This window comes from Lates calcarifer, linkage group LG20 (assembly GCF_001640805.2).
Source record: "Lates calcarifer isolate ASB-BC8 linkage group LG20, TLL_Latcal_v3, whole genome shotgun sequence".
Taxonomy (NCBI): Eukaryota; Metazoa; Chordata; class Actinopteri; family Centropomidae; genus Lates; species Lates calcarifer.
The window spans coordinates 9620760-9639907 of NC_066852.1; the positions used below are offsets into that span (position 1 = coordinate 9620760).

At 40.9% G+C, this 19148-nt stretch overlaps 1 protein-coding gene across 2 annotated transcripts in view; it reads right to left on the bottom strand.

Annotated features, from left to right (window-relative positions):
- gabra3 (gamma-aminobutyric acid type A receptor subunit alpha3) overlaps positions 1-18438 on the bottom strand; it is an 81521-nt gene extending 63083 nt beyond the window's left edge. For both annotated transcript variants that reach the window (XM_018692339.2, XM_018692338.2), the window contains exon 1: positions 17720-18438. The gene's annotated coding sequence lies outside the window, so the exon portion shown is untranslated. The remainder of the gene's footprint in view (positions 1-17719) is intronic.
- Between the last annotated feature and the right edge of the window lie 710 nt (positions 18439-19148).

Consider the following 19148-nt stretch of genomic DNA (forward strand, 5'->3'; position numbering starts at 1 on the left):
TAGTAGCACTGGCTGTGACTAATTCACTTCGATATTAATAATATATTAACAATAATCAATAGTGCTAAATAGTTTAAAATGAGTCAAAATAAACATGACTGGTGTTGTGGATGAAAGGATACTTGAGTTCATCTGACAGGGCTGTGGAGGTCTGTCTGGCAAAGGTTGGGAACCATTGTTGTTGATGACACTCTGCACAAGGAACACAGGTGGACCTCTGATGAGTGAGGACAAATTTTCTCTCTGCGTTGGGACTGTGGGCATGTGCTCTATTATGATCATTAGGCTGTATCACTACCAAATGATCAATGCAATGCGCTGCCGGGCAAAACCGTTTCCACCGGGGTTCATCACGATTGTTACGGCAGTGATAATTTGTCAGGATTTAGGTTTGTTCCTCACAGACATCTAATGAGAGTACAGTGGATCCATTATGAACACAGCGCCACATGACAATAAGCCTCTGTTGCTGTTTTTAGGGCAGAAGAAAGATAAATTTCATGCTGTCATTTTCATCTTGCTGTGCCAAGGTTTGGCTGACTAATGTTCAGAGTAAGTATACTGTTCTCAGGTAGTGAGCGGAACGACAAAACTGTAGAATAAAACAGCCCAAGTGGCCCTGATGGTCCAGTTCAATCAAAGCTAAACATATTTAATGTCCTCTGAATTTAAGGTGAGGAGACTTGATAAACGTTTTTATTAGTGCTAAACTTGGCAGTCTAAGTAATAAGGTCTCTCACCTGCTGGTTTTGCCAAGATCTACTTTGAAGCTGACTGCACATTCACAGGGGTGGGAAAACTGGGCGACGTCCTAAATGCACTGAAGTTGTTTATTAGCATAAAGAAATTAATAAAAAATATACCAGATGGAGTTATTTTTACAGAGACAGATTTGGACCTTTCATGCTGTGTGCGTAAATTTACATGACAGTCAAGAGGGAATAACAGAAATCTGGTTTCCAAAATGAGGCCAAAGTGGTTAAAAGCAAAACACTGTCACAGCCCTTAAACATTTGTAGTTTGATGTTAAGAAGTAGCTCAAACCTTTTTTTCCCTCAAAAATAAAATGTAAAATGCAAGCAGAAGAATGTGGTCTAGGTGCAGTGACAATACAGTTCATGTGACAGTGACTATGACTTGATACTTGACAAGGCAAGGCTTTCAGGAACTTAAGCTCTCTCCAAGGCTGTTCAACAGCAGACCAGAGACAAGCGATAAAACAATAACAGGAACGGCAGAGAAGTGCAAATTCCTGTAAGTACTTGCGGGTACTGTAATGTTTAAACCCCATCCACGTGTCACCGTGGCTCCCATAAAATCATGATGGCTTGCTGCTGAGAGAATGGCCTCATACACAACTGCTCCCTGGCCTGCATGATCTATTTCAGCCCATTTTTCATTCTCCTTTCACATGTAAAAGTGAGGGAGCAGAGCCCATTCACTGCTAGATAGATCTCACAGTCCCCTCTGTGTCTGAATAAAGCCGATTTGGTTAACACCTTGATTCAATATTTCTATAAGCCATCAACAGTTCGCATCTGTCAAGTTACAAATGGGGTAAGATCTATAATGCTTATCCAGTTGAGCATGTTTGCGCACACTGAGCACAGCGGGGTGATTTTCTATAGATGAATCTGCTGAATCTACAATATTTGATATCCATTTATCAAATCTGCAAAGTATACAAAACCAAAATAAATGGAGTCCATTCACAGACACTGATAGCAGACACAATAACCATGACAATTAAAGAAAGCCCATATTTTATGGAGGGCAAACCATTAGTCACAGAATATTTACCATTAATAAGTGACAGTTCAGAATAAGAAATTCTTTACAATTGTGATCTGAAGAGTAAATACAGTAAAAACAGAGAAAATACCTCAGATATGTTTCCATACTAAAATCACACATGATTATAAAGGTAGTGTAACGGGGCAATTGTCCCTCCAAATAATGTTCATTATGCTGTTGGGAGGAAGGGATCAGATCAGATAAATAGAATAATCATGTGAATCAGTGTGACTTTTCCAATTAGAGACAAAGAGAATGCCAAACTGCTGCCGATCTGAATACAAGTCACTACAACTGTAATTAAAAAACTGGAAAGCAGCTGTTTAACCAGGGACAGAGTGCCTGCCTCATAGGTAAAATCTGTCAGAGTTCATCAGGGATCCCTGGTGAAGAGCAATACCTTCTCTAGCACTCACCACCTGTGCACACATATTACCTTAGGTCTTGTTGCACCGCTTGTGCCTGAACAATGCAGACTGCAGACACTGTTTATGCTTTACATTCTGCTAATTCTTTTAATGGTTAAGTAGATGCATCTTCTCCATTTCAGAAAGTAGCATTTCACATAAGGGGAGCAAAGTAAAAAGGCCACATGTGAGCAGTAAATATAAGAAATAGTCCTCTGAACAGCCTCAGTGCCTCTTTTATACTGTAGTTGAGAGAGCAGAAGCCATACATGTGAATGGGAGAAAAATAATCAAGCTCAGGTATTTCTCTGCTAGTGCAGTTTCACCATCATTATGAAACAGAGAAAAGAACAATAACATCATTAGCAGTAGGTCTAAGGCTAAGATATATTGTGCTTATGCTTTAGGGTTAAGAGCAAAAATAACAAGTCCCTGTTTGCTCAAAACAAAATAATAAAGAAAAAAATCGCAGTACCATTAATGTTGCTTAAGTGCGCAGTGGCTCATACTGAAAAAGCAGCATTAATGTCCTAGGGGGTTTAAATTCTTTATGATTATTATTATTTTAGATTGTTAAGTACAGGTATAACAATAAACAAACTGACTCAATTTTATAGATTATTAATTTGCATCAAAAGCAGCCTACAAATTACAATAACAGAATCATTTTTACTAAAGAGACTGAACTCTCAACTGCAATGCTTTTATTCTGAAAAGGTATTTCCTTCTCGTACCATCAGCGCCATTATATTTTAAGCAAGAAAATGGATGTCAAACAGAACATTTGTATAAGGCTTAACCAGACAAGATTCCTTCAAAGCTGATAGCATTACATGGCCAGCAGAGCAGGGCCCCACATGGAGAGGAAATTAATATCTGTGTTCAGACTATGACAAGTTCTGCATCTCCTCAATGGATTATGATTACAGCTGGAACAAAGTCTTTGCCTATTAGGAGGGGTAACCAAACTGGCTTACAAGGAGAAGTGGGCACCAGAAGGAGGGGAATGAGAAATGAGATGTACAACTTACAGTACAGTCTAGTTTGGTATATTGGCTCAGCACTAATGATGGATTTCCTTTAAGGTGGAGACCTGCTCTGCAACAACACACCACCTTGATCAGACCCTGTGACTGCACAGAGCACATGCAATCTTCCCACATAACAGGAATATAGAGTATAATGCATTTCTTGTTGGAGATGTTAGGTTTACACTCACTGCAATAAGAGCTTGATACCTGCAACGGTATGAGTGACCAGTTCACATGTGGTGCATGTGGTTTTTCTTCCCATCCTCCCTTGCAAAATTTAAAACTGACCCACTCACAAGTTGAATTTGCATTATCAGTTAATTATTGCACAGACAGTGCAGCAAAGGAGAGTGAATCAGTCAAAAATGAGATTCATATCTTTTAGATGAACGCAAGAGTGGGGATGTTAGAGTTTGATTAGACATAATATGATACTGACTCCTAAATTACACAGAAGCTATGGCAAAATAACTAAAGCTGAACATGGAGAGACTTCTGAAAATGCTTTTTTCCCTCTAGTCCTCTGCATGGCCACACATTTAGCCAATCGGTTCACAGTGACGTTGACTCAGCTAGGTTGTGCACAGGGAATGATATTGCGGGTCAGCATAGTAACCTGCTGCTGTGAGGATGCTATGGGAATACAGATGAGTGTGGCATGGTGCATGCAATAGATACAGCATGCAATACCATACCAATGGATAAAACAGTAAGAACTGAGATACACATAAAGAAGGTAGACCAGGTACAGCCTGCTGTCTGAGATGACACAGTACTCACAGGAAACTTGAACTAGTAGATGAAAATGAACAATGAGGTTGAAAGCCCCATGGAGTCGAGCCACAGTGGATCATGTGCAAAACTACATTATCCCTGCAGCCTTTGTCAAAATCATGCTGGTGAAAACCTGAGAAATCACATTTGAAGTGATGATGCACCCCACTAATTGGCCCTGAGGGTGCCTGCATTATTCATGGGTAACAGCATGTTCCACTTGTTTGCATGGCAGTAATTGTTTTATGATTAACCTGCTGATTGTTCACTTGATTCATTTTCTAAACCATTTTAGCCATCTCACCAGTGTCTAATTGTTGCAACTATTGCACCGTAAAGCTCCTTATTATTGAGTTGGAGTTTGAGCATGGATGTTAGAGCCAGCTGAGTCCCAGAATTCAAATAGGCCATGGGAACACTTTCTGAAATGAAAACTCTTAATACTGGAGAAACTTTCACCAAAAGGAATTTCACTGTGAAATAGACTCATTTTAAATTAAAATCCATCTTTAGAACCCCAAACAAAAAAGCGAAATGCTAACAAGTATCATCAAAATTATCATACTAAATCATTTAAAAGTCACAATGACATTATGTGCTCAGACTAATTATCTGCAAAGTCATTTACTGAGGGAAAATATGTCCATCACTTGACTACGAACAAACTGTTGTCCACTACATGAGACGCTGAGTCACTACTCCATCAAATCTATCTCCCAAAGGAGCACTGGCCTCAAGCCAGGAAGCAATAAATTATGAACAAGGAATCACTTTGTACATTCTTGTTCATTTTTTATGTTTAGTATCCAATAAAGTATATTGCTAACAAGACATTTCAAGACAGGCCCAGAAGCAACAGCAGCTCAGCTATTTAAACTTTCACACTGTCTAGTTTAGTTAATGAGATGGACCCTCCATGTCACATTGGGGTTTTCAGGCACTATGCAAAATACTTTTTCCAACTGCCTCACCAAACTTCTCTGAAATCTATATCCTGTACTAATGAACCATTAATGTAATGTTCTGTATAGGACATCTCTCGAGCACAAGAGGTCTTAGTTAGTGTTCTTTTGTATAGCCAGTTTGCGGGCTTCAGTAATTGGTCAAGTACTGAATGGCACCCACTGCGTGGTTGACCTAAAAAGGTGGAAAGTAGTACACAACAATGGAAATCATAATGTCATTACCACCAAAACCAAGTTTTATTGTGCCACACAGGAAATATTAAATACATCTCCAACACCATTTAATTGGTGTTCCATTAACCCAGTCCACCCTGACTTAAGTGAAAGCTATCTAGGTCATAAAGTGAGTCTGAAAAATGTAACAGCATTAATATTTAAATGCAGCAGTCCATTCAAAAGACTAGCAGATAGTCCTCCAAAGTCATCAGGGGAACAGGGTAAGAAACGTGAAGAGGGCACAGTGCAAACATCTGTCTACATTCATCTTGTCCACTGAGTCTTGTGGTGTCAGTCAGAGTAAAAGATGCACCCATGCAAGAACACGAGATGGGCTGTTTATACTCCAATGGGACTTCCATGTCATTGCCATCAATCAAATGCTCACCATATCACTTTGTATCCCTACTGTAACAAAGATGGTCTGTGCATGAACATGTCAGGAGTTCTCCAAACATTTATTCACTGTCGCTCCTTACTGTACAGCATGGTCTTGGGGATACCATGTCAGTCAGTCTACCTTACCAGACTGAAATATCCCATTAATTGGTTGGACTGTCATGAAATTTTGTACAGACAAAAGATGAATTCTTCTGACTTTGGTGATTCTCTAACTTATGCCCCAGCAAGTCAACGTTTTCATTTATCCAGTGTAATATCTCAACATGTATTTGATTTCCCAGATGATGAATCCTTATGTGTTTGGTGATCCCTAACATTTTGTAAAGTGTCATCATGGCTTTGATATTTTGTGAAATATCTCAACAACTATCAAATGGATTCCCATGAAATATGGCACAGACATTCATATCCCCCTGAGGATGAACTGTCATCACTTCGGTCATCCTTTCATTTTTTCTACAGTGCCATTCTCTGCATCTTCGGGAGGTCTGTAGACTCTTATTATTGTTTGAAGGAGTCATTGCAGTTCATGAGTGTGTAGTTAATACTGAGGTTGCTGATATCGCTAAATTAATGCTAAACAAATGCTATGCTAGAGTACAACAGAGCTGACCATGTCCTGAATCCTTTTGTTGAGTCATCAAAGCTAAACCTGATGAATATTCCGTCAGGTCATGGGTCAATCACATATTGGCGTATACCTCAAGGTAAATGTTGATAAAGACTGGTATGCACATTAGAAAATCAATTTAGAGCATACATAGCGCAGTTAGTTTACATTTTATACCGTGCTTATTTTTTCTAAGAGTCAAGTGGGTCTTTACACACCGTCACTGAATCAGTCCAACTTAAGAATGCGTCTCTGAAGTGGCTTGATCAGTAGTGATCGATCATACTAAGAGGCAAAATATTCATGGGCAGGCTGGTAATTCAGTGTAAGGAGAAGCTATAGTCATTACTAACATGAATGACAGCTATATAGCCTAACTGTAATTGGAATGCAAGGTTTCACTGTCTGGTAATAGCCATACAAAGAGCAGTAGGGTTCAGCACAAGCACTAGACTGGCCCAACAGAATAATTTAAACCATAAATCAAACATCCACACTGTGGTTCACCTTGAAGCTCCATAGGCTTGTCTTTGCCACTTAGCCGGAAATTGTGTTGAGTATGTTTTTGTGTTTTCTTATCCAGTCCAATACTGCAAGGATTCAAGGATGTGTAATATAACTAACAGATATAAGGTACATCTTTATGATGAAAGAGGCTGGATTCAAAAGCAACAGCCCTTTTTTTTTTTCATTTTTGGAAATAAATTGAATCTGATCTGTTACAATAGTAAAGCTCAAATCCAGTTTTGAATGAAACTGCCATTGCTAAGATTACAGAAAGAATCTGGCAGTATTATGTGGGATTTTTCAGCATTAAATCTATTTCAAACTTGGAAAGAAATTCAAAGGTTTGCATTGAAATATGGAGAATCACCATAATCTGATACTTAAAACAGGTCAGTGTCATAGATGTTATTATAGATGACTATATATTGAACAAATACTGTCATTTGACTGAATTTTAAATGGGCAATTCATATTTTAACTTATTGTCATTCAGCCAGATATGTCGGTGTGTACGCCACAGGCAAGATTTGGCCACCCACTTTCCCATGTAACACAGAAGGATATTACTGATGGTGTTCTTGCCTGAAATAAATTAGGCTTGCAAGAAATATTTAGTCTTATCTCACGAGCAGATACTGTGCATCAAAAAAGACCTTACACTGCAAATGTGAATCCCATAAATCTGGAGACACACATCAAGTTTCATTACCTTCTTATTACACCACACAGATGCATAAAGACACATTCAGATTTGATCCATGAAAGTTTGTACAGCGCACAAACACGTGCATAAATATATTCATAGTTTTTCCAGTATCCACCATTCTCAATTACTTGTCCTCGGTTTCGATAATAATTACTTTTCCTTCCAGTGGGATGAGGTGAGTGTGAGTTTGAGCAGAGCTGTGATCAGCTTTGGGTCCTGCTGTGAGTCTTTGTGGATGAGATGTTTACTGGAGCTTTTTGTGTGGCCAGTAAGATCCCACTTAGTGTGAATGATGGCAGCTGTGAGGGTGCCTCTGGCAAGTGTGACTCCAACTATGGCTGCTTGGTCTCATGTAGCGTACAGCGCCAGCTGCTCAGGCTTTGTAGCACTCCAGTGAGCATGACTGATTGTGGCTGAGGTAAGCACGAATCTGGCGAGAATGATCCTGAACGCAGCAAGGGTGAGTGCAACTCTGGCTACAACTATGGCAGATCACGGCAAACAGCAGCTCGCTGCAGCTGGCTGCTTGGACTGTGGCTGCATCAGCCCAACTGTGGCAAGTGTGACTGAGTATCTGTGACGAGCATAATTCTGTATGCTCTGTGTGGGCTGCTGCTGCACAGGCTGACACACTGTGGTGAGAGTGATTCTGGTGATCAAAGCAGCTTTGACTGCTGGTGCAGCAAGTTATCACTCTGGTGGAGTTTGCTGGTTGGGCAGAGGCTGTGATGAACACAACTACAACAAGTGTGACTGACTGCAGCTGGGGTGAGCAAGACTCAGTTAAGCATTGTTCATGCTACTCTGTTTCAAGCACGAATGGAGTATGAGGCTGAAGAGCTGCAGTACTCCTGCAATCTGCACACACACGAAATCTGGCCGTCACAGCCTGTAATTTCTTTGCGGTGCAATCAAAAGTAAATGTAACTGTGGCAAACTAGACTTCCATAGTAGAGGGATATGCAGTATTCAGCAGTATTCGGAGACTTATAATTTGTAGAATCCTGGCTTCCACTTTTGAAGGAAAGGGAATATATGAAGCTAATTGAAAGTGATCTGCATACATCTGCAGAGGGCTCAATATTACATCATAGCTAGCACAGCACTGATCAGACCGACTACACTCATCATCACACTACTGTTATTGTATCTTACATCAACTTCAATCGACTTCAACCTTAACAACAGATTTGTAGGACAAGTGACAAACTAGTTTAAAGAAGCTCATTGAACTGTGAATCTATTTCTGCAACCAACAACTTCAGACAGCTCGCTTATCGACTGAGAAAGACAATTACCAAGACTTAACAGATGCCTGACACTGCTAGCTTGACAAAGTTTGAAGAGCCAGATAATCCAAAATGACATGCATGTACTTTGTTAATGTCAATTTTAACAGTTAGCACTTTTTTTCATATAGTGGAAAGTACACTCATACTCCAGTTTCAGTGGAGGCAAATAGACACAAGATGAATAACAATCAATAATCAGGAAATGGTCAAGACTGGTGAGGGATTGTGAAATTGAAGTGAAAAGTTTTTCAGGCAAACTGATACATAGTTTTTGTCATTCTGTTAATTATTGGCCAGTATCATCACAGACACTGAATTTGATTTGATGTGTTGCTTTGGTACAAACTAAATTTATTTCTATGCACTTTCTTTGATGAGACTTCAAGGCCAGTAAAACTCCAACAATAGCTTCCATTGAGTTTGTATTCACTAAGGCTGTGCTGCTTTCTTTTCTTTCTTTCCTCATCTATAATTGAAAACTGGCAAACTTACTTCTCAAAAACCCTGACCATTACTCGACACACAACACCAAACACAGAGCACTGGGTCATTCCAGTTTAGTGTGTTTGTGCCTTGTTGGTAAAAATCAAGTCTGTTACACTAAGAGTAAGCACATGAAAACAGGAAGAAATAATATTAAGACAAAGTAACAACACATTTAAATGTATATATGATAATTTTTACTTTTTTATTTTTTATTTGTATGAGGCCATTACATGATTACTAGAAATGTGAAAAACTTGACTGGGATTTCAGTAAACAAAACACCCATGTCATCCAAATGCTTTTGGCACACTTTAGACAGGATTGTAATCAGGCATAATTAATAAATTATTTAATTGACCTCACAGTAGTTTGAGGTATAAGTTTTGAAGGTAATATACAATCTGCATTAAAAAGATAGTGATGGCTCTGGTAAGTGACTGACCAGACATAGCTAGGGATGGATGCATCCTAGCATGTAAGAAGGCCAGCCAGTGACAAGAAAAAGTCCAAAGAGATGATCAGAAACAACCTTAGATAATGAAGAGAGAATATATTTTTTAAAAAAAAGAAAAAGAAAAAAGAGCACAGATTACAAGGTACAGTGAAAAAGCTTTAAGACTGTTCCTGTGAACAAACAGAATTGCATGGTATTGCGCACACAGCAGGTGCGAGCAACAACTGTTTTGAGTCAGTATTCTTCTTTGTGTTGCGCAGTAAACATCTGGATCTGTGTTACACACCTTTTTGTGACCACTTGCGGGTGCACATTTGTGATTTCACCATGGAGCAGGCGTACCATGAGCAAGGTCCGCAAGGATCTCTGTCATCAGGCCCTGTGACAAGAGTTGGGTCTATGGATATGATCTGGAGACCAAACAGTAGTCCTCCCAGTGGTAATTGGCCACTCCATCATGACAGTGTGCCTGCTCACAAGTTTTTTGGCTGTGGCTCAGGAGGTAGAGCAGTCGCCTACCAACCAGAAGGTCGGTGGTTCGATCCCTGGCTCCTCCAGTCCACATGGCGAAGTATCCTTGGGCAAGATACTGAACCCCAAATCACCCCTGATGTGTGTGTGCATCAGTGTGTGAATGTGTTAAAAGAGCACTGTTTATATAATAAGTGCTGTGTGAATGGGAGAATGTGACGTAGTGTGAAGCACTTTGAGTGGTCGATATGACCAGAAAAGCAGTATATAAGTACAGTCCATTTACCAACACGATCATCGCTCCCCACCGGCCCTACTTGTTGAATTTGGCTCCCTGCAACTTCTTCCTCTTCCCCAAAAATGTGATTCAAGCTGAAGGGTTGCCAGTTTGACACAGTGGAGGAGATCCAGAGCATGTCACAGATGTTGCTTGATGCACTTACAGAACAGAACTTCCAGGGAGCGTTCCGAGTGTGGCAGGAATGCAGGGAGCAGTGTATTGCTGCACACGCGGACTACTTCACAGGGGGTGGCAGCCAAATTGAAATCAGATATGGTTTTTACTTATTTCAGGTGTAGTCTCTGAACTTTTTGATCCTATGCTAGAAATACCAGCAAATCCACCACCTACCAAGGCTGAAATATAATCATTTGCTTAGACAACATCAACAGAATCATGTGCCTCAACATTATTAGTATAATTATACTGAAGGAAAATGTATCATATTTTTGAATTACTACTGAAGAACTGGAAAAGGCCATGTCCTCCAAGGTAACCTGTGACAGGTTCTACAGGGAGACAGTCACTGCTGCAAGTCATCCTGTCCTCACAGAGAACTGTGTTCACATTCTTGGCATGAAGTCAGACTTGTTCAAGGTGGGTGTCAGAGTCCAACAGAGTTGTCCCCTCGTGTATTCGTGATGTTCATGGATATGCAACAAGACAAAACCAAGGTCTGACTGTCCAGCTCAGTGACATTAGGATGGATTCCCCGCTGATTACAAAAAATGTCATCTAGCTTTTGTCTGACTGCTATTTGAGGCTATAGTGTGGTTTGCTTTTTACATCTGTGCACATTAAAATACTGACTTACAGATACTGTTTAAAAATCAGCTTTTTAGCTTATGAATCATGCACTCGAGCGGATACAAGGACAAACTGATACTGCACTGATAGGCATAACATTTGTTAACACAACATTTATGTTCATTTGAGCTTGTAAAAAAGTCTCTGTACGGCCTCATTTCAGGATTATTTTAGAATTGAATCAGTATTCATAGGTATGCCCCATGGCTGCTGTAAAGGTCTTATACAGGTGTTTTTAGTGCATTTGAAACTGCAGGTCGTGTCTGTAGTGTGTATTTTAATGCAGGATACAGTATAATGTCAATAAAAGCTCTCCTGGCAGGCTAGTACCAATAGGTAAAACCTTAGCTATATGAATGATGTTGAGGTATATTGCGTCTACAATGCACCTTTATGGTCTATCAGAAGCCATAAAGTAGCACTGTTTCTTGGTAAAGGTGCCTGTGGGGACGGGTCACTTGAGAAAACCATGTTAGCCCTATTATCGCCTCTCGGTTAGTTGTGAATATTTTATAGCCAGGATCAAAAAAATTATCTCTGAAGTGCTCACAATGACTACTGCATACTACTACAGTGTGTTCAAAAAATGCTGCAGCGAGGCTTTTAAAGCAAAGACAGAGGATCACATCTTCCCTGCTTTGGGATATTCTCACTTCTGTTTTTGCATTGATTTTTTTATTTTTTTTTTTTTGAGCTAATGTTTCTAGTCTTTGACTGACCTGGCCTCAACTTATCTCAAGCATCCAGCCTGATATCCTCACAGAGGAGCCTCCTGACAGTTTCTATGTCAAGGTTAAAGACTAAAGGTGACCATGCTGTTGCTGTCAGGGCTCCTAAGCTCATGAGCCAGCCTCCAGCGGAGTGACATCGCAATTAAGACCTTTTTATCATCTTTGATGTTTGTTTTTCTTGCATCCCTGCTGCCTTGTCTGATCTCAGTGTTTTGCATTTGTTGTCCCCATGACTCCCTCCTGTTCATTGAGGCATTTAGGTTAGTCAGTCATTATAACCTTGACTAACAGATTTCCTGTGGCAAATGCCAGCAATCTGATTGTTATTGTTCTTGACGGGAACAATTTATGCTATAATTTAAAGTGTAAAATCCCCTTGTGCATTCAAAAGATACATTTCAACAGCTATCATCACACCTACACCATGTTTCAGCATGGCAATGCAATGGTGATGTAAAATAATCTCAGTGAAAGAAATTTCTCTATGCTGTACCTGGTGCAATAAAGATGAGGCTTAAACAGCATGAGTGTGGCCCAACACTACACACACTGCTACTATGGACTCAGTGCTTTGCTTGCATGAGCAGAAGAAAGCTATTTATTTCATTTCTGTGCAGAAATATCCTTTGAGTTACATAGAAAATACATAGAAAACATTACAGTCCTTTGTATAGGCTATGTCATAAGACAGTGTACAGCAAACATGTTGTTTGACTTTTAAAAATGGCTCAAATTAGGACCCTCCTACTACAAAGGCAGGAACTTACTCTACTGTCCACTGGGGCTTCAACAAACCATTGTTTGGTTAGTCCTTACAATGTCAAAAAAGAACTGATTTCTTCTCTCATAACTTCCTAAATTCCAAGGTGACATCTTCAAATTGCTTGTCTTGTCTGGCTCCCACTCCCAGACCTAAATATATTCACTTCATTTATCATATAAGAGAAAGAAAAGCAGTAAATCCTCGCAACTAAGATGCTGGGACTTGGGAGTGTTTGGCATTTTTTGCAGATTAATTTTCTGCCATCTCAAGTGTTATCTTAAGGCCAGTGCCATCGCAGCTAGATAAAATTTTTTGATGAATAATATGAAGCCAAATCAGTTAACAGCACAGACCCAAGAGGCATTATCTACTGTATGTGAGGGTGCATTGTCAGATTTTGTCCTTGTTCCAACATGCTGATTATTTCGCCTTTAATGATTTTGCACTGTGATGGGAGCAGATGCCCACTCAAGAGGGAATATGTCAAAACCGCAAGTGAAAGATTCATTGCACACTGCCAAAACAGGATCATTCACAAGCCATATTCATTGTTTTTCTTGATTAAATATTGTGTACTGAGGACCAGGATGTCATAAAATAACCACAAAAATGTGCACTGCTCATTGAAATCACCAGAAGCCTGTCACAGCACACTCTGACTGCAGTTTGTGCTATGCACCTTGATTCACAAAATTTGCACCCACTGTCTTTGCCAGTAACCTTCAAGCACTATGTCCCAACTTATCTGGATCAGGAACAAAATCTGACCACTCATTGTTTTTGACTTGAAAAGCCTAAAATACGTCTTAGCCTTCTGCCAGCCTCCATCAAAAGTCCAATATTTAATTTTTTATTAATTTAATTCCCTTTCAGTGCTGGTCGATCAAATTAATGCATGAGTGGGTCAATTCTCCACTGGACAAACAACATTTTGAAAAGGTTTTACCATTTTAAATACAGCACTTATCTTTGATCAACACCATTTCAGGTCTTGAGTGTGTGTAACACAATCTCAGACATGTTTGGAGTTTCTCAGGACCCACCTCTCCAATGCAGCCGGTCCTGATATGAAGCTTCAGGCTCCTGGCAGACATGTGGTTTAGGAGAGTAGGTGAAAATAAGGGAGAGCAGAGTGGCATTATGTTCTCTACAACCTTTAATCACCTATGTATGAATTCAACTTCTTCAAAACCTATAGAATCAAAATAGAGATGGTTTTGTTCCAACAATAGCCACAGTACAAACATGCAGACTTCACAGTGGCTCCAATCTGAAAGGCTTAATTTAAACGCCCGCTGGGATTTGTGATTTCTTGTTTTTTTTTTTTTTTTTTTTTTTTTTAGTTTTTAGGACATGATTCTGTGAAACTGTGATTTCCTCCTCCAAATACAGCATGGGGAACAAAAGGTGAACATCTGTGGTGACAAAGGTCCCTGAGCACAGGTTTTATCAGAGGATGAATGTTGGTGAATTCCTTTAGAGGCAAGTGTGTTACTTGTGCAAAGATGCTGCACAAATTAAAAAATTCTCTCTTGGTGGTTATTATACCCCCACATGAAAAATTATTTTGGCATGTGGTCTACAGCTAAATACAAAAATATACTTTTAAAATGAAAATCCTGATCTCAGTGATGGGCCAACGAGAACAATTTGAACGAGGTAACTGTGCAACTGAGGCACAAGCTCCAACAGTCTTTCATCAGACAATAGTTGATGATTTGCTTGTAAATCACTTGTTGGAAATGTTCTATGCAGTTTTAGTCCTGTGAATTACCGGGATGTACATTCAACATGAGAGCATTGTTGCCAGGACTCATCTGTCCCTGCCAGAGTCACTAATGCAAGTCACTGGTTTGTGAGGTTTTTATGTAAATTACAGATGTGGCAGAGAATGTGTACAGGATTAAGATCAGTGACAATCTCAGAAATTATCATATATCAGTAGGCGTCTGGAGGTAACATTATTCCTGTGTGAATGGAGCTTCAGCAATTAATCTTACTCCTCTCCTGCACATAAATGGGGAAATGATGGGAGCTCACCATGACGGAGAATGAATGAGGTAAGTAAAATTCTTGGAAGCAGCAAATATGTTGAGAGATTCTGAGTAATGCAGAAGTACTCCACAACCTTAAAATATTCAACCTCCTCGCAACAAATTCTGTTTGGTTGTGCTGGATGAGTGAAGCACATGTGTCTGCATTTCTCCCCATCTGTATTAACCCAGCGTGGCCCTCTCATTGTCCTGCTCTGTTCCTCTTCTCATCATCTTTGCCCCTGTGGAGCCAAGCTGTAAATTTCCCCTCAAAGCTTCTTGGTCATGACTGACGTGATCATGGTCGAGGCTTCAGCATACTTAGAGGGCTCTCGTGATTACCTCCTGTCAGCTGTTTTCATTATCATCATCAGCCAGTAGCTTTATGCCTTAGTCCCATCTCCACTTGAGCTGTGTGGCTGATCTCGGCACACACTGACATCTCTAAAACAAGCTTCTCTATAGGACAGTGTGTGTGTGTGTGTGTGTGTGTGTGTGCTGGCTTTTTTTTGTTTTTTTTAAACTGCAGACTACAAACTGTAGCGCAGGGTAACACTATTATTTAGCATACTGAGTCGTTTCCAAAATATGTTGTAAACATTAACATTAATTTATGGGCAGAATATTTGCCTCTTGCAAAAAAACGAACAAACAAAAGAAAAAAAAGGAGAAAAAACCAAAGAGCCCTTCTCCTTAACACTCTGGGAGACATTACCCTCATTTATTTTGTAATAATTTGAGATACTTTGCATTTTACTGCATCACGCCTTTCTGTGCCTCGAGGAACAATATAGAAATGCTAATCCCTGCAACAATCTGCCTCTGTCTTACATGTTTTATTTGACTGCATTTGCATGCAGAAGCTGAAGAATAACAATTACAACCAGATCCTCTAATCACGCCACTTGTATGTATGATGTATCAGGTTCACCAAGTCATGGAAGAACAGCGTATCCATCTGTAACTCTCGGAAAAGATAACACCTTCCCCCTTTCAACAAAATCTGCTCTCCCTGACACATTCCCTGCTGGACAATAAATCTGAGTTTGCTTTCCCTTCCACCACGCAGCCATTTACTGTGAAAAGGGGCCTCTCTGCTCCGTATGTCTCAACAGATGAAGAAACTGGCTGAGAAAAGTCATTTACTTGTGGTCACACTCATGAGCCCAGGGAGTCATTGCATTATGAGGCCTGTGGCGTGCAGACTGAGAGATGGCAGGGGAAAGGCTGCGCGGGAGCTACAGATGACTGTGCATTACATCAAATGAGAGGTGTGGTGAAAAACACGAATATGTGATGTGCAGGGGAGGGAGTCCTCAAATATGTGGCATCTCTGGCAGGCAATAGACAGAGAGTGGAGGGTGGGAAATTATCCACAGAGTAAATGACACCTTTTTAACCTTGACCTGGATGATATCCAGTAATTAAAACCACAGCATGGCCTCTGACACTGGCTGGTTGAAAAGCATGAAAAGATTAAGCCAAAATTAATGCAACATCATAGCTCTTTCTGACATGAAATGTCAAGCCTGCCTTTGAACCTGTGAGCACACATTTTTCACCTCAACACGTGTTGTTTGTCATACACAGTACATCTGTCTGGAGAAGCGCCACCAATTAATACACTGTGCACACAGATGCATCATAGTAATCCTTTTTAAGACCATAGGTGCTCAGTCAGGGACTCCATCTGGTCCTCCTCATTGGTGGAAACAATTTGTTGCCTATATGTGTCGCCCTGTTTCCTCTTGGGCGGGAACAAGCGACACAAACAACAATGCAATAGTAATTCTGATACTGTGTCGTCTGTGTTGACCCAATTTCACAAGATTTTTAGGAGGCGAGCTGCGCGAGCTTCTGCAGAGGGTGAGATGTTATGAGAAGGTTTGGGTCTGATGATACAGAAGCATGACTCCAGCATAGGTGGCCACTGACACACTATATCTATACATGGTCACTGACAGAAAGGAGGGGCGAGGAGATAAAGAGGGGGTGGGGGGGGGGTGAGGAGAAGGAATATTGTGTTTTTAATGAGTCTGGCTTATGTCACCTTATATACACAACACAACCCACAACTATATTGAGTTTAAATTATTAAGAGAAACTAATCCCTTCAATAAAAAACACGTGTGGCCACGCGGAATGATTTTTTCCCCTCTGTCGTTATCAGTTAATTCATTATAAAAAATTAACACAAAGCAGCGCTGGTTTTAATTTTACTGGCAGTGGTGTTGTGGGGGGGGGGGGGGGCGCAGACAGCTGCCAGACCCTTCAATGTAAAGGGATGGGGGGTTTATTCCAAGGTTAAGTTAGCTTCTGCTCAACAGTCTCGTCACTGGTTGCGGTAGCTGTCTCGAGTACGCGTGGGGTCAAGGCGTGAGGCTGGAGTTTGACAGTGCAGGTGCATTTGATTTTTTGGTTGTTTTTTTTAAATAACGGAAACGTCACGCGCGCCGTCGTTTAATTGCCCATTAAGGGAAAGTAACAATTATCACCGGAGCCGCGGTGTCGCATTGTGTTGCCATATTCGACTGTCCTGAGAAGTCGAGTCAAGCTGAAGAAAAGCGTTTAAACACCGCCATTTGTCTGAACTGCATTCCCGCAAAAAAAAACACACACACACACACACACACACACATACATTTGTTGCGTACACTGCCCAAACAATACTTAATTCCCAGGCGAAATCTTTCTAACATACCAGGCTACATGCGCTGTATGTACGGCACGCAGCGCCGCATCCACACACCAGCATCCACTTTAGCATGCAACGGGAGAGACCTGTTAAACCATCAATTATACTGCGGTAGCTACACAAACAGCAGTTGTTGCATGTGAATGAAACATTGCTGTTGAGCGCATTGGCAACCATCTCCAGCTATTATCCTGACAGCGACATGTGCTAAACCTTCCAAATCACGTTACATGAAACACACCGACAAGCATTTAGAAGAGGAAGAAGAAAAAAAAACACAACATCATAATCTCACCAGCAGCTGTGAGGGTTGTGATCTTGCTTTTTCTTCTCTCTCCCGACTGGGTTTCCTTGGAGTTAATGAGGTTCTGACGTTTGGTCCGACTGATTTCTCCCTCAGCTCTTATTGTCCGCTGGGTTTAGATCTTTTTTTTTTTCTTTTCTTCTCTTTTTTTTCTCAGCGGTGAAATAATAAGGGAAATCGGCGTCCTCTCGCAAAGCTCTGCCCTCTTCAAACTAACCTTCCCGCCCCCTCCTTATACCCATCTCAGATTGGCGCTGGCCAGGAGGGGCAAACCCTGAACCCGAGGGCTGGTTTAGAGGCGGTGATCTGTCATGCGAATCAATGCCCACATGGACATGCGGTGGACGTTTTGCGGGAGGGCTGTCTGTTAACCGACCAGCTTGTCAGTGATGCTCCCGACAGCTGGAAGGGACTCTTTCTCTCCCCCCACCCCCGCCCCCTCTCCTCTCCTTGTGCGTTATTGCACAACAACCTCCCAGGCGAGGAGCAGCAGTGAGTGGGCCCACTTATTCAGCAGGCTCCGGCGGTTTGAGCACTGACGCAGGTGCCCAAGGTCCAACCACGACTGACAGAGACGCCAAAGCCTGTGAGCTGCTATTGACAGTGATATAGCAATCTCATCTGAGTCATTGCAGTAGTAGGAAATGGGAGCAGATCTTTCACACTCAGTGACCTTGGGGTGGTGTGGTCTCATCAGGGAGAAGAGCTGAGAGTGGAAAGAAGAGAAATCTGAGCAGAGGAAGAGAAAAAATGAGATGCCCCACCTTCATCTCAAAATGTGCTCAAGGTGCCCTTGTGCAAGGCATGTGATGTCACCTCTAACCCCTGCTCATGCAGTGGCAAATAGTACAAGACTGCACTTGCACTGTGCCAACTCCCGGGTGTGTTTGCGCAAGCAGTGAGCAGTCTCTGACCTGATTTTGTTCTCTGCTGTTTAATGTACAAGATCAAATATATCACAATTGGTAGAATTAGGCAAAACTGAGCTCAGCTCCAATTTAAATGATATATCACAGCTCCAGGGATTTGAAAATTGCTGCAATCATTTTGCAGCATGTAGATCTTTTGATTTACTGTGTCTAATTGAGAAACTACACTGACTCCTTTTCTGGCTAACTCTGCAAGAAACCCAAGAAATACCCTGCTTTGTTTTCCTGAAGGTGTTTGCTAGATAGCACACATGTTACTTACATGCATTAGCCAAATACCTCAGAGTCAAACATGCAAATTAAGTTCAGAATTCTTGGTGCTATCCTGTGAACCAGTCTGCTTTTCCACCAGTTTTGAGTGAAACCACTGTAATCAAGGATGCGTCATTAATGGAAGGGGTGTTGCACAATGCGCAACAGTGAATCACATACCTGTGAGTACTGTTATTACAGATATCATGATATCAACAAACCACTGAATACTCTTTTTT